Genomic DNA, 13,210 nt, shown 5'->3' with positions numbered 1-13,210 from the left:
CCAGCAGACCACTGATTCACCCTTGCAATAAACCAGGTAGTATTCATGCAGTGCCCCAATCAGCCTACCAGTCTCTGTCCACTTTTGCAATTATCCTCACAGAAGCATGTCCTTATCTAATCTCTGGGCCAACACACAAGCACTTAGAAAGTCTCTCTGCTGTCAACTAACAGCAGTGTAACTATCCAGTCACTATCCATGTATTTGTAGAATGACTCTGGGATTAAGACAAGCGGTGGTACAGTCAAATGTGCACAATGTATGTAGGCCTCTAACCCCCAGCAGACTACTGATTCACCCTTACAATAAGCCAGGTAGTATTTATTTAGTGCCCCAATCAGACTGTCACTCTTTGTCCACTCCTGCAATCATGCTGACAGAACTATATCTTTATCTAATGTCTGTGCTAACATACAAGCACTTATAAACTCTCCCTGTAGTCAATGACAAGCAGTGTAATTTTCCAGTCACTATCCATGCACTTGTAGAGTGACTCAGGCATTAAGACACATAGTGCTACAGTGAAATGTGTACAATCTATGCAGACCTCTAACCCCCTGCAGACTACTGATTCACCCTTGCAATAAGCCAGGTAGTATTCATGTAGTGCCCCAATAAGCCTGTCACTCTTTGTCCAGTCCTGCAAACATGCTGACAGAACCATATCCTTATCTAATGTCTGTGCCAACATACAAGCACGTATAAACTCTCCCTGCAGTCAAGGACAAGCAGTGTAACTTTCCAGTTACTATCCATGCACTCGTAGAGCAACTCAGGCATTAAGACACATAGCTACAGTGAAATGTGTACAATCTATGCAGGCCTCTAACCCCCTGCAGACTACTGATTCACCCTTGCAATAAGCCAGGTAGTATTCATGTAGTGCCCCAATCAGCCTGTCACTCTTAGTCCAGTCCCACAATCATGCTGACAGAACCATATCCTTATCTAATGTTTGTGACAACATACACGCACTTATAAACACTCCCTACAGTCAATGACAAGCAGTGTAACTTTCCAGTTACTATCCATGCAGTTGTAGAGCAACTCAGGAATTAAGACAAGCAGTACTACAGTCAAATGTGCGCGATCTATGCAGGCCTCTAACCACCAGCAGACTACTGATTCACCCTTGGAATAAACCAGGTAGTATTCACGCAGTTCCCCAATCAGACTGTCACTCTCGTCCAATCCTGCAATCATCCTGACACAAGCATGTCCTTATGTAATTTCTGTGCCAACACACAAGCACTTATAAACTCTCCCTGCTGTCAACTACCACCACTTTAACTATCCTCTCCGTATTCATGCGCTTGTAGAGCGACTCAGGCATTAAGACAACTAGTGGTACAGTGAAATGTGCACAATCTATGCAGGCCTCTAACTCCCAGCAGACTACTGATTCACCCTTGGAACAAGCCAGGTAGTATTCACGCAGTGCCCCAATCAGACTGTCACTCTTTGTCCACTCCTGCTATGACGCTGCCAGAATTATATCTTTATCTAATGTCTGTGCCAACATACAAGCACTTATAAACTCTCCCTGTAGTCAGTGACAAGCAGTGTAATTTTCCAGTCACTATCCATGCACTTGTAGAGTGACTCAGGCATTAAGACACATAGAGCTACAGTGACATGTGTACAATCTATGCAGGCCTCTAACCCCCTGCAGACTACTGATTGACCCTTGCAATAAGCCAGGTAGTATTCATGTAGTGCCCCAATCAGCCTGTCACTCTTTATCCACTCCTGCAATCTTGCTGACAGAACCATATCCTTATCTGATGTCTGTGCCAACATACATGCACTTATAAACTCTCCCTGCTGTCAATGACAAGCAGTGTAACTTTCCAGTTACTATTCATGCAGTTGTAGAGCTACTCAGGCATTAAGACAAGCAGTGCTACAGTCAAATGAGCGCAATCTATGCAGGCCTCTAACCACCAGCAGACTACTGATTCACCCTTGGAATAAGCCAGGTAGTATTCACGCAGTGCCCCAATCAGACTGTCACTCTCTGCCCACTCCTGCAATAATGCTGACAGAAACATGTCCGTATCAAATTTCTGTGCCAACACACAAGCACTTAAAAACTCACCCTCCTGTCAACTATCACCACTCTTACTATATAGTCACTGTGCATACACCTATAGAATGATTCAGGCATTAAGACACATAGTGTACAGTGAGATATGCGCAATGTGTGCAGGCCTGTAACCCCCAGCAGACTACTGATTCACCCTTGCAATAACCCAGGTAGTATTCATGTAATGCCCCAATCAGCCTATCAGACGCTGTCCACTCCTGCAATTATCCTGACAGAAGCATGTCCTTATCTAACGCTGTGCCAACACACAAGCACTTATAAACTCTCCCTGCTGTCAACTACCACCCCTTTAACTATCCTCTCCGTGTCCATGCACTTGTAGAACGACTCAAGCATTAAGACAAGCAGTGGTACAGTGAAATGTGCACAATCTATGCAGGCCTCTAACTCCCAGCAGACTACTGATTCACCCTTGGAAGAAGCCAGGTAGTATTGATGCAGTGTCCCAACCAGACTGTCACTCTGTCCACCTCTGCAATAATGCTGACAGAACCATATCCTTATGTAATATCTGTGCCAACATAGAAGCACTTCTAAACTCTCCCTGCAGTCAATGACAAGCAGTGTAACTTTCCAGTCACCATCCATGCACTTGTAGAGCGACTTAGGCATTAAGACAAGCAGTGCTACAGTAAAATGTGCGCAATCTATGCAAGCCTCTAACCACCAGCAGACTACTGATTCACCCTTGGAATAAGCAAGGTAGTATTCACGCAGTGCCCCAATCAGACTGTCACTCTCTGTCTACTCCTTCAATCATCCTGACACAAGCATGTCCTTAACTAATTTCTGTGCCAGCACACAAACACTTAACAACTCACCCTCCTGTCAACTATCAGCACTCTCACTATCGAGTCACTGTCCATACACCTGTAGAATGCCTTAGGCATTAAGACACATACTGCTACAGTGAAATGTGTGCAATGTGTGCATGGCCTGTAACCCCCAGCGGACTACTGATTCACCCTTGCAATAAACCAGGTAGTATTCATGCAGTGCCCCAATCAGCCTACCAGTCTCTGTCCACTTTTGCAATTATCCTGACAGAAGCATGTCCTTATCTAATCTCTGGGCCAACACACAAGCACTTAGAAAGTCTCTCTGTTGTCAACTACCAGCAGTGTAACTATCCAGTCACTATCCATGCAGTTGTAGAGCAACTCAGGAATTAAGACAAGCAGTGGTACAGTCAAATGTGCACAATGTATGTAGGCCTCTAACCCCCAGCAGACTACTGATTCACCCTTACAATAAGCCAGGTAGTATTTATTTAGTGCTCCAATCAGACTGTCACTCTTTGTCCACTCCTGCAATCATGCTGACAGAACTATATCTTTATCTAATGTCTGTGCTAACATACAAGAACTTATAAACTCTCCCTGTAGTCAATGACAAGCAGTGTAATTTTCCAGTCACTATCCATGCACTTGTAGAGTGACTCAGGCATTAAGACACATAGTGCTACAGTGAAATGTGTACAATCTATGCAGGCCTCTAACCCCCTGCAGACTACTGATTCACCCTTGCAATAAGCCAGGTAGTATTCATGTAGTGCCCCAATAAGCCTGTCACTCTTTGTCCAGTCCTGCAATCATGCTGACAGAACCATATCCTTATCTAATGTCTGTGCCAACATACAAGCACGTATAAACTCTCCCTGCAGTCAAGGACAAGCAGTGTAACTTTCCAGTTACTATCCATGCACTCGTAGAGCAACTCAGGCATTAAGACACATAGTGCTACAGTGAAATGTGTACAATCTATGCAGGCCTCTAACCCCTTGCAGACTACTGAATCACCCTTGGAATAAGCCAGGTAGCATTCACGCAGGGCCCCAATCAGACTGTCACTCTCTGTCCACTCATGCAATCCTCCTGACAGAAGCATATCCTTATCTAATCTCTGGGCCAACACACAAGCACTGAGAAAGTCTCTCTGCTGTCAACTACCAGCAGTGTAACTATCCAGTCACTATCCATGTATTTGTAGAATGACTCTGGCATTAAGACAAGCGGTGGTACAGTCAAATGTGCACAATGTCTGCAGGCCTTTAACCCCCAGCAGACTACTGATTCACCCTTACAATAAGCCAGGTAGTATTATTTAGTGCCCCAATCCGACTGTCACTCTGTCTCCACTCCTGTAATTATCCACACAGAATCATGTCCTTAACTAATCACTGTGCAGAAACACAAAGATTTAAAAATTCACCATTCTCTTTCATTGGCACTCAAATGATCCAGTCAGTACCTATGTACTCATATAATGACCCAGAAACTAATACATGTAGTATTACAATCATCTATACACTATTGATCCATTTCTCTAAACACGTAAATACTAGTTATTCAGTTCTGCAATTACCCAGTTAGTACCTGTGTCTTGCAATAAATGGATAATGATTTTAAAAGAAAACAATTAAATGATTTTTAGATACAATGTCTTTGTTTAGCAATACAATAGTATATTTTATAAATTTATTTTAATACAATTACATATATATATTTTTAAACAGATATTGCTCATCTTCAATAAAAAAACGTACAATGACTAGAATAACACAAAAGAAGAAACAACAAAGAAAGGAATACTATTTGAAGGAAACGCAACAGAAACAAATAGAGGAACTACAACATGTGGAAAAAAAGAAAAAGTCTTCCGGTAAGAGAAAGAAAGAATTTATTACAAAACTTTCAAAGGCTGGAAACAGTGTGCATAATGTGAAAAGTAGAAAGAATGCCTCAATAACTAACAAGAATAAAAAGAAAAAAGAAGAAATTAATGGGAAAATATGTTCAGATAAATCAATGTATGGTAAAAGAAGAAAGAATCAGTATGAAGAAGTTAGAAAGAGAATGTTTTACAATAGAGTTATCTTTAATTTGTTGAAAGATGTGAAGAAGTATAAAAGAAGACCAGCATTTTAAAAAAAGAAGAAACAGATTGAAACTATTGTTCAAAAGGCTTTTGAATTAAAAAGGAAATTATTGATTTTAGTAGGAAACAGGATTCGAACACTGGATAAACCAGTACGTTTTATGAAAGCTAAAAGTAAAAAAAAAGAGAATAATTAACAGAACTAACTTTTGTGATATTTGTTTGGGTGAATAGAAACAGAATTCAAGTTCAGAGCCTTTCTTTAATGAAGAAAGCTATTTTCAGATCAATATTTTATTGCATGCAGTTGATACCTCTGGTCATACTCATGAGGTTAAAATCGGTTGTCCAATTGAAAAAGAAAAAATGGTTCCTAGAAATGTTGAAGAAGTGGTAGCTGATGAAGTTCTAGGGAGACGTACTAAAGCCCCAGTGTATTCTTGAGATTGTAGTAGTATATGAAGAATACGTCAGGAATCTATTGATATTCTTCGGAATTTCTTACGAGAGTATAGTAACAAAAAGTCTTAAAGAAAAGATTAAGATGTTGCAAGGACTACATCCTTGCAGAGTGAGAAAAAATACTGGTTTGTAAGGTCATTCTCTGGCTTGTCTTTCTAGAAAAGTATTTTAAAGTGTTTTTCATCATTTTAGAATGTTAGCAGTACATCATTCTCAAATGCGGAAGTTAGTCAGAAGATTGTATTACGCAAAAAGTCCAGCAATATTTTTAAATGAACAGTGCGCTTGTCAGTATAAGATGTAAAAAAAGTTTGTGAAGAAATAGAGTTTCGTTACTTTGGTCCTGAAGAAGAGAGTAGACAAAGTGAGACATTGACAGAAGTAGGCATTGAAGAAAACGTGGAAAAGATTAGTACAGAGAAATTTTGAAGAAGAAATTACAAAGTTTAGGGTAATTTTGTGTGAAAGGCCAAATTATACTTGTATTTGTTGTCGACTAACTCACTATAAGAATCAGACTAGGACTGTTGATCTGTATTTAAAAAGTGAAAAAGAAAATAATGATAAATGGAAGGAATTTGCAACTTATTTGTTGGTGGAGGATTGCTTTGATTTGGGTACTAATCAACGTATTGTAAATATTGTTATAACAAATTAGAGGATAATAAAATGCCAGGAAGCGCTGTCCATAATGATCTGGAGTTGGTACCTATTCCTCAAGAACTGATGGATTTAAACACGTATGAGTGTATTCTAATTCAATCTGTGCACCCGTTTCAGGCTATTGTTCGTATGGAGCCTAAAACAGGTAAATTGCCTCCCACAGATTTACAGAGTGAATTTAAAGGAAGAGTTGTATATTTACCTCTAGATTTAAAGAAAAATATTGAAACTATTGGTGTAGATAAAGAAGAAAGTGAACACTTAATTATTCTTGTGAGTCGTGTTCCTACTAAGAGTAAGAAAATCTGGCAGGAATTAGTGGATGTCAGGAAAGTGGAAAAGGCAACATTGTATCTTATAAAGAACAATGAATACTATAAAAATGTGTATTTGGAAGAAGAAGAAATAGTTTTAGGGGATGATAGTGAAATGTCAAGTGGTCAAATTGAGAAAGTGGACATATCCAAAAGTAAAGACATTTATGAACATTGTAGTGTACATCCTTTACATTCTAAAGAAGTGTTGGGGAATACTATTGAATTATTCCAAATGAAGAAAGCAAAGGGGAATCCCTTGAGTGTTTGGGAAAAGAGTTTGGAAGCTCATTCTTTTCCCCAGCTGTTCCCAACTGGAAAAGGTGGGCGATATGATGAATGATCAATACAGATTCCTGCATCAGAATATCGGACAACAAGATTGTATGCAGAAGATCCTAGATTTCAACACTGTATCCCATATATATTTCATCTTTTGTTTGAGAGTGACTTGCTTGACTTTCATATGCAGTCAACCATATATTAAAAACAGGAGAACATCTTCGAAATGATTCTGCAAAGGAATTTATGGAAAAAGTACATCAGAGGGATGATCATTTGGAATCTCAACTGATTAATTTGATGGCATGTCAGTGTGGTACTAATGAGTATTGTTATCATTGTCATTGAGAACTTAAATGCATGCTAAGGAATTTAGGTACTCCAACGTGGTTTGTTACACTTAACTGTGCTGAATACGCATGGGATGATTTACTTCAATTTCTTCGAGAAGCAAATTCAAATATTAAAAACATTGAATTCAAGACTCCTGGAGAATTGTGTTCTTTGGATCCTGAAAATGTATGCAAATATTGCAATCATAGGTTTGAAGCTATGATGTCTTTTATCTTCAGCAAAAAGAATCCTCCTCTTGGAGACGTTATTGATTTCTTTTGGAGAAAGGAGTATCAAGCTAGAGGTGCTCTTCATATACATATGCTTCTATGGATCAAGGATGCACCCAAATTTGGAACTGATTCGGTTGACACTGTTTTATCTTTTATTGAAGATTATGTTGCATGTGCTATACCTAAAAGAACAGAAGAAAACACCTTAAGGCAACAAGTGTTACGATTCCAAAGTCATCGATGTGGGAAACACTGTCGACGGAAATACAAGTCGAAGGAAAAGTTTTATACCAAATGTCGTTTTGGATTTCCACGTCCAGTAATATCCAAAGAAAGAGTGAATAGTTTCATGTCAGCGGTGAGACATACCATCACTAGAAAATCTCCCAAAAATACATACAATTTGAGAAGAAGTGAAGAATCGAAGTGTATAAATAATTATAATCCAGTTATTCTGTCAATGTGGAATGCTAATATGGATATCCAGTATGTTGCGGATAATTCCATTGCCTTGGCTCGGTATGTAACTTCATACATAACAAAATCAGAAAAGACGGAGTTGAAAGAAATGTGGGAAGAAAATTCCCATGAGAAGAGTCTCAGTAAGAAATTGTACAGCTTTAGTTTGAAGATGCTGTCACATCGAGAAATTGGATCGTATGAATGTTCGGATCGGTTATCCTCTGCAAGTTTATATTCAAAGTCAAGAGGAATTACTTGGGTTAGTCTAGGTCTTGCTGCAACGCAAAATCGAGTACTTAAATCTATACAGGAAATTGAATATTTAGCATTAAATGAACTGGAAAACACAGATATAGTCAAAACAAACATGTTGGATACATACTATCCAAATAGAACTCCTCATCTTGAGAACATATGTCTCTATGAAGTACTGCAATATTACAGTTTTAAGAGAAATACTACAGAGAATATAAATGAAGGAAAATATGCAGTGATTGGTTCAGAAGGATGTTTGGTGAAACATACTAAAGGGAATCTCATTAAACATAGAAAACTGAGCTGTGATACACCTGATAAAAGAGAATTTTCCTATTTGGCACTTTTACAATTCTTCAAACCTTGGCGTACGGAACTGGAATTACTTGAAGATTTTGAGTGCTATGAAGATTCTTTCAATGCATGTAAACATAGCATTGAATGCACAGTTTTTACAAATTATCTCAAAATGTTGAATGAAGAAATCGATCAAGAAGCTACTATTGCAGCTGAGATTACTAGAGACAGTTCTAAAGTTAGTCAAAGTTCTGATCCACTGAGTCAGGATCCTCTAGGACAACTAATTCTTGAAAATGAAGCAGGCATCGCCATGAGTGAAGTGGAAACAGCAATGCATCAAGCTCAAGAAGATATGATGGACTTGGGAATCTTGGAAGAACAACTAAATATTGAACAGAAAGAAATATACCAGCAAGTGAAACAACAGATCGACCATGGTTTTTTTCATGAAAAGAAAGAATGCACATGCACATCATTTCAACCTATCCGAATGTATGTCAGTGGTCAAGCTGGTACAGGAAAAAGTTTCTTAATTAAAATTTTGACCGGTTATCTACAGAAAACAACAGACTCAGATTTGTCTTGTGTTGTAACTGCTCCAACTGGGTTGGCAGCACACAACATTAAAGGAATTACATTGCATCATTTACTAATGCTACCTGTAGAGCATGAAAATAAATTGGAATATCACAAGCTATCTGGAGAAGCTTGTTATGAAGTTTCAAGAGTGCTAAAGAAAATGAAACTTCTAATTATTGATGAGGTGAGCATGGTCTCAAACTTAATGCTTGCCTTTGTGCATTTAAGAATGCAGCAAATTTTAAAAACAGAATACAATGTGTTATTTGGAGGAAAACATGTCATAGTTTTTGGTGATCTACTTCAACTTACTCCTGTAAAAGGACAACCAGTATTTAAAACACTTCTGCATGAAGACACCAGACAGTCTTTGGGAAGCATTGGAAATGTTAACATTTGGTCATATTTTGAATACAAAGAACTTATGCGACAGACAAATGATGTAGATTATAGAACTATTCTTCAAGATATAAGAATTGGAGTATTGACAGAACATGGCAAACAAGCTTTGGAAAGTCGGCTACTTACTACCTTGTTTGCAATGAAAATATAGTTCCTGAAAAAATATACAAGAAAATTGCAGAAAAAAAATCTGTAATCTGCCTAATGCCACCAATGCAAGAGTGTGCTACATTCAATGAAGAACTTTTAAAGCTTGAAAATGAACAAATAATAAAAATGGAAGCGATTGATAAAATAGAGCATGAAGCAGTTACTATTATTTTAACAGAAATATTACAAACAAAATTGGATAATTTGGAAAAATCTATATCTAAAGCTGCTGGTTTAGAAAAATGTATATGTATGTGTAAACTGTCAGGTCATTTTACGGCGTAATTTGAATGTGGAAAAAGGTTTAGTAAATGGAGCAATGGGAAAAGTGGTTGAATTTGTCAATTATCAAAAAAGAGTAGGGATTGAATCTTTGAAAATCAAATTTGATCAGATTGAAGAAGTAAAGCAAATTGGTCATTGTTCTGCTCGTTTTTTGCTAGTTAAAGATTTGTATGTTCGTAGGAAACAGTTTCCTCTTTCTTTGGCATATGCTGTGACTATTCATAAATCTCAAGACAGTGCTTTGGTAAACATTGGGGGTACCGTATTGAAAGAGGGTATGGCATATGTTGCTTTGTCCCGAGTCAGAACTTTATCTGGATTGTATTTGATTGATTTTGATGAGAGAAAGATTAGTGCAGATTCAAATTGTGTAAGAGAGTATAATCGGTTAAGAAGACTATGCTCCCAATTTAGGTGAATATACTGTATATGAAAAGCGTGCAGTTGGTCGAAAACGGAGATATGAGAATATCTGTAGTGAAGTTAAAGAGAAGAAAAATCAAGATAATGTTGAGATTCCAAGCAAAAAGCACAAGGAGACTATTGAAGAGATTGTTGGATATCAATTAGAAAATAGTTCAGGTATCAACTGCTATGCAAATGTAGTGGTAAATGTTGTATTTTCTTTAGAATCTCTGCTACAACAAATTATGGAACATCGAGAAAAACGGTTTTCTTCTTTGTTGCATTCTATATCTGAAAAATTGAAAACTGATCAACGTAAGATCCAAGTGTTTCTGATATTTGGAATCTTCTGGATATATGTAGTGGTTCTACACCATTTACACAGAATGTCCAACAAGATGCTCAGGAATTTCTAATGTATATGCTTGCAGTATTGGAAGACGAAGGAATCGAAATTGAAAATCTATTTGGACTTCTTTATAAATGGCAACATGAATGTGAAAATTGTAGATTTACTTCTACCACTAACATAGACACTGAGATATTCATATATTTGACAATACCAGACTGTAAAACAGTGTCTTTCAACAAATTAGTTAAAGCAGCAAATCAAAACATGGAGTGTAGCCAATGCACATCAGAAATGTTATCAACATTATTTATAGAAAGATTTGGAGAATATATAATGTTTATGATACAACGTTGTACAACTGATGGAAGAAAATTGGAAACTTTAATAAAAAATGTTGTAGCAAGTCAACTATCAATATCAGAAAGAACCTTTGTAGCAGTAGCAATTATTTTCCACAATGAACCTTCTACAACATCTGGACATTACACAGTCTATTTAAAATGCAATAAAGAATGGACATATTGTAATGATGCTCATTTGGTTTTTAAATATCGTTTGCCTAAGGAATTACCAAATTCATACCTAATATGTTTAAAGCCAAAGTTCTAAGAACATAATTCGGCCTATTGAGAATATGTTAATATGTATTAATACCAATACTTTGGACAATTTCAGTATGAAGGATTTCAGCAATATCATTTGGGCTACAGGAAGATATTAATATAAATTAAGCGGTTTTTCACAGCAAAAAAGGCAAACTAAATAATTTATATAATGGTAAAATTATATTGTGTTGTAAAAATTATAAGATTATATTTTATAACTGTATTTTTCTTCTCTTTTACAGATCCTAATTCTAAATTTACACAATGACTCAGTTATTAAGACAGGAAGTGCTTCAGTCAAATGTGCGCAATGTATGCAGATCCCTAACACCCTGTCGGGTGAAAGTATTGCTTTTCGCATTAGGCCTAGTCACACATTGTTCGAACACTATAAAACAATTATCATTAAACTGAAAACAACACACAGGACAGTTCAAATTCAAAGTAAATTCTTTATATATGAATTACGTCATTCATATATGTATACATTAATATTACCCGAAAGGCCGTCAGGCAATAATGAAGTGACACGAGTGACAAAGTGAATAATAAGTGCTCGGTGACAGTGTGTGTGATATGTACAGTAGTTTAAAATCGAAATTATTCGAAAGTGGCCAGGGAAGTGCAAAAGTTCAAGCAGCGCAATGGAAGAGTTCTTTCTTTGGCGCAGATTCTATGCGAAGGTCCACGGAATAGTCGACGTTTCGACCCTAGTACTGCACTCTTGAAAGGTCAGTGCGGGTCTTCATCAGGACTTGAAAATAAGCGAGACGGCCTATGAGTAAAAAGGGGGGACTTAATCAGGTGTGTGTTGACACTGGAAATATAAAACATGGATTGAGGGTGGTAGATGACTCACCTCGAAAAGAGAAATTGATTCTCAGAATGGTCTAAGTCTATGGAGTGGGTGAGTATCCGGCATATGGCAGTATCTAGAAGATAATAAATATAAAATTTATTATCTTCTAGATACCGCCACTAGACACATTGATGGAGCCCTAAGTCGTCCCATCCACACGATATACCGTTGGAGTGAACCTTATCCTGAGACATATGCCGGATACTCACCCACTCCATAGACTTAGACCATTCTGAGAATCAATTTCTCTTTTCGAGGTGAGTCATCTACCACCCTCAATCCATGTATTATATTTCCAGTGTCAACACACACCTGATTAAGTCCCCCCTTTTTACTCATAGGCCTTCTCGCTTATTTTCAAGTCCTGATGAAGACCCGCACTGACCTTTCAAGAGTGCAGTACTAGGGTCGAAACGTCGACTATTCCGTGGACCTTCGCATAGAATCTGCGCCAAAGAAAGAACTCTTCCATTGCGCTGCTTGAACTTTTGCACTTCCCTGGCCACTTTCGAATAATTTCGATTTTAAACTACTGTACATATCACACACACTGTCACCGAGCACTTATTATTCACTTTGTCACTCGTGTCACCACATTATTGCCTGACGGCCTTTCGGGTAATATTAATGTATACATATATGAATGACGTAATTCATATATAAAGAATTTACTTTGAATTTGAACTGTCCTGTGTGTTGTTTTCAGTTTAATGATAATTGTTTTATAGTGTTCGAACAATGTGTGACTAGGCCTAATGCGAAAAGCAATACTTTCACCCGACAGTCCCACTGTTACCGTATAAACTTACTGCCCAGGTTCTGAGGGATACTGGGTTACCCCATTATTTGCTTAGAGATCCCTAACACCCAGCACAGTACTGATTCACCCTTGCTATAAGGCAGGTAGTATTCATTTGGTGCCCCAATCAGACTGTCACTCTCTGTTCACTACTGCAATCATCCTGACAGAAGCATATCCTTATCGAATCTCTGTGCCAACACACATGCAGTTATAAACTCTCCCAGCAGTCAACTACCAGCAGTGTAAGTATCCAGTCACTATCCATGCACTTGTACAGCGACTCAGGTATTAAGACAAGCAGTGCTACAGTCAAATGTTCGCAATCTATGCAGGCTCGTAACCTCCAGCAGACTACTGAATCACTCTTTCAATACGCCAGATAGTATTCATGTAGTGCCCCAATCAACCTGTCATTCTCTGTCCACTCCTCCAATCATCCTGATACAAGCATGTTCTTATCTAATTTCTGTGGCAACACACAAG

The sequence above is a fragment of the Triturus cristatus genome, chromosome 5_1 (genome assembly GCF_964204655.1).
Source record: "Triturus cristatus chromosome 5_1, aTriCri1.1, whole genome shotgun sequence".
In the NCBI taxonomy this organism is placed as follows: domain Eukaryota; kingdom Metazoa; phylum Chordata; class Amphibia; order Caudata; family Salamandridae; genus Triturus; species Triturus cristatus.
The sequence above is the reverse complement of the archived record's forward strand: the minus strand, read 5'-3'. Positions refer to the sequence as shown.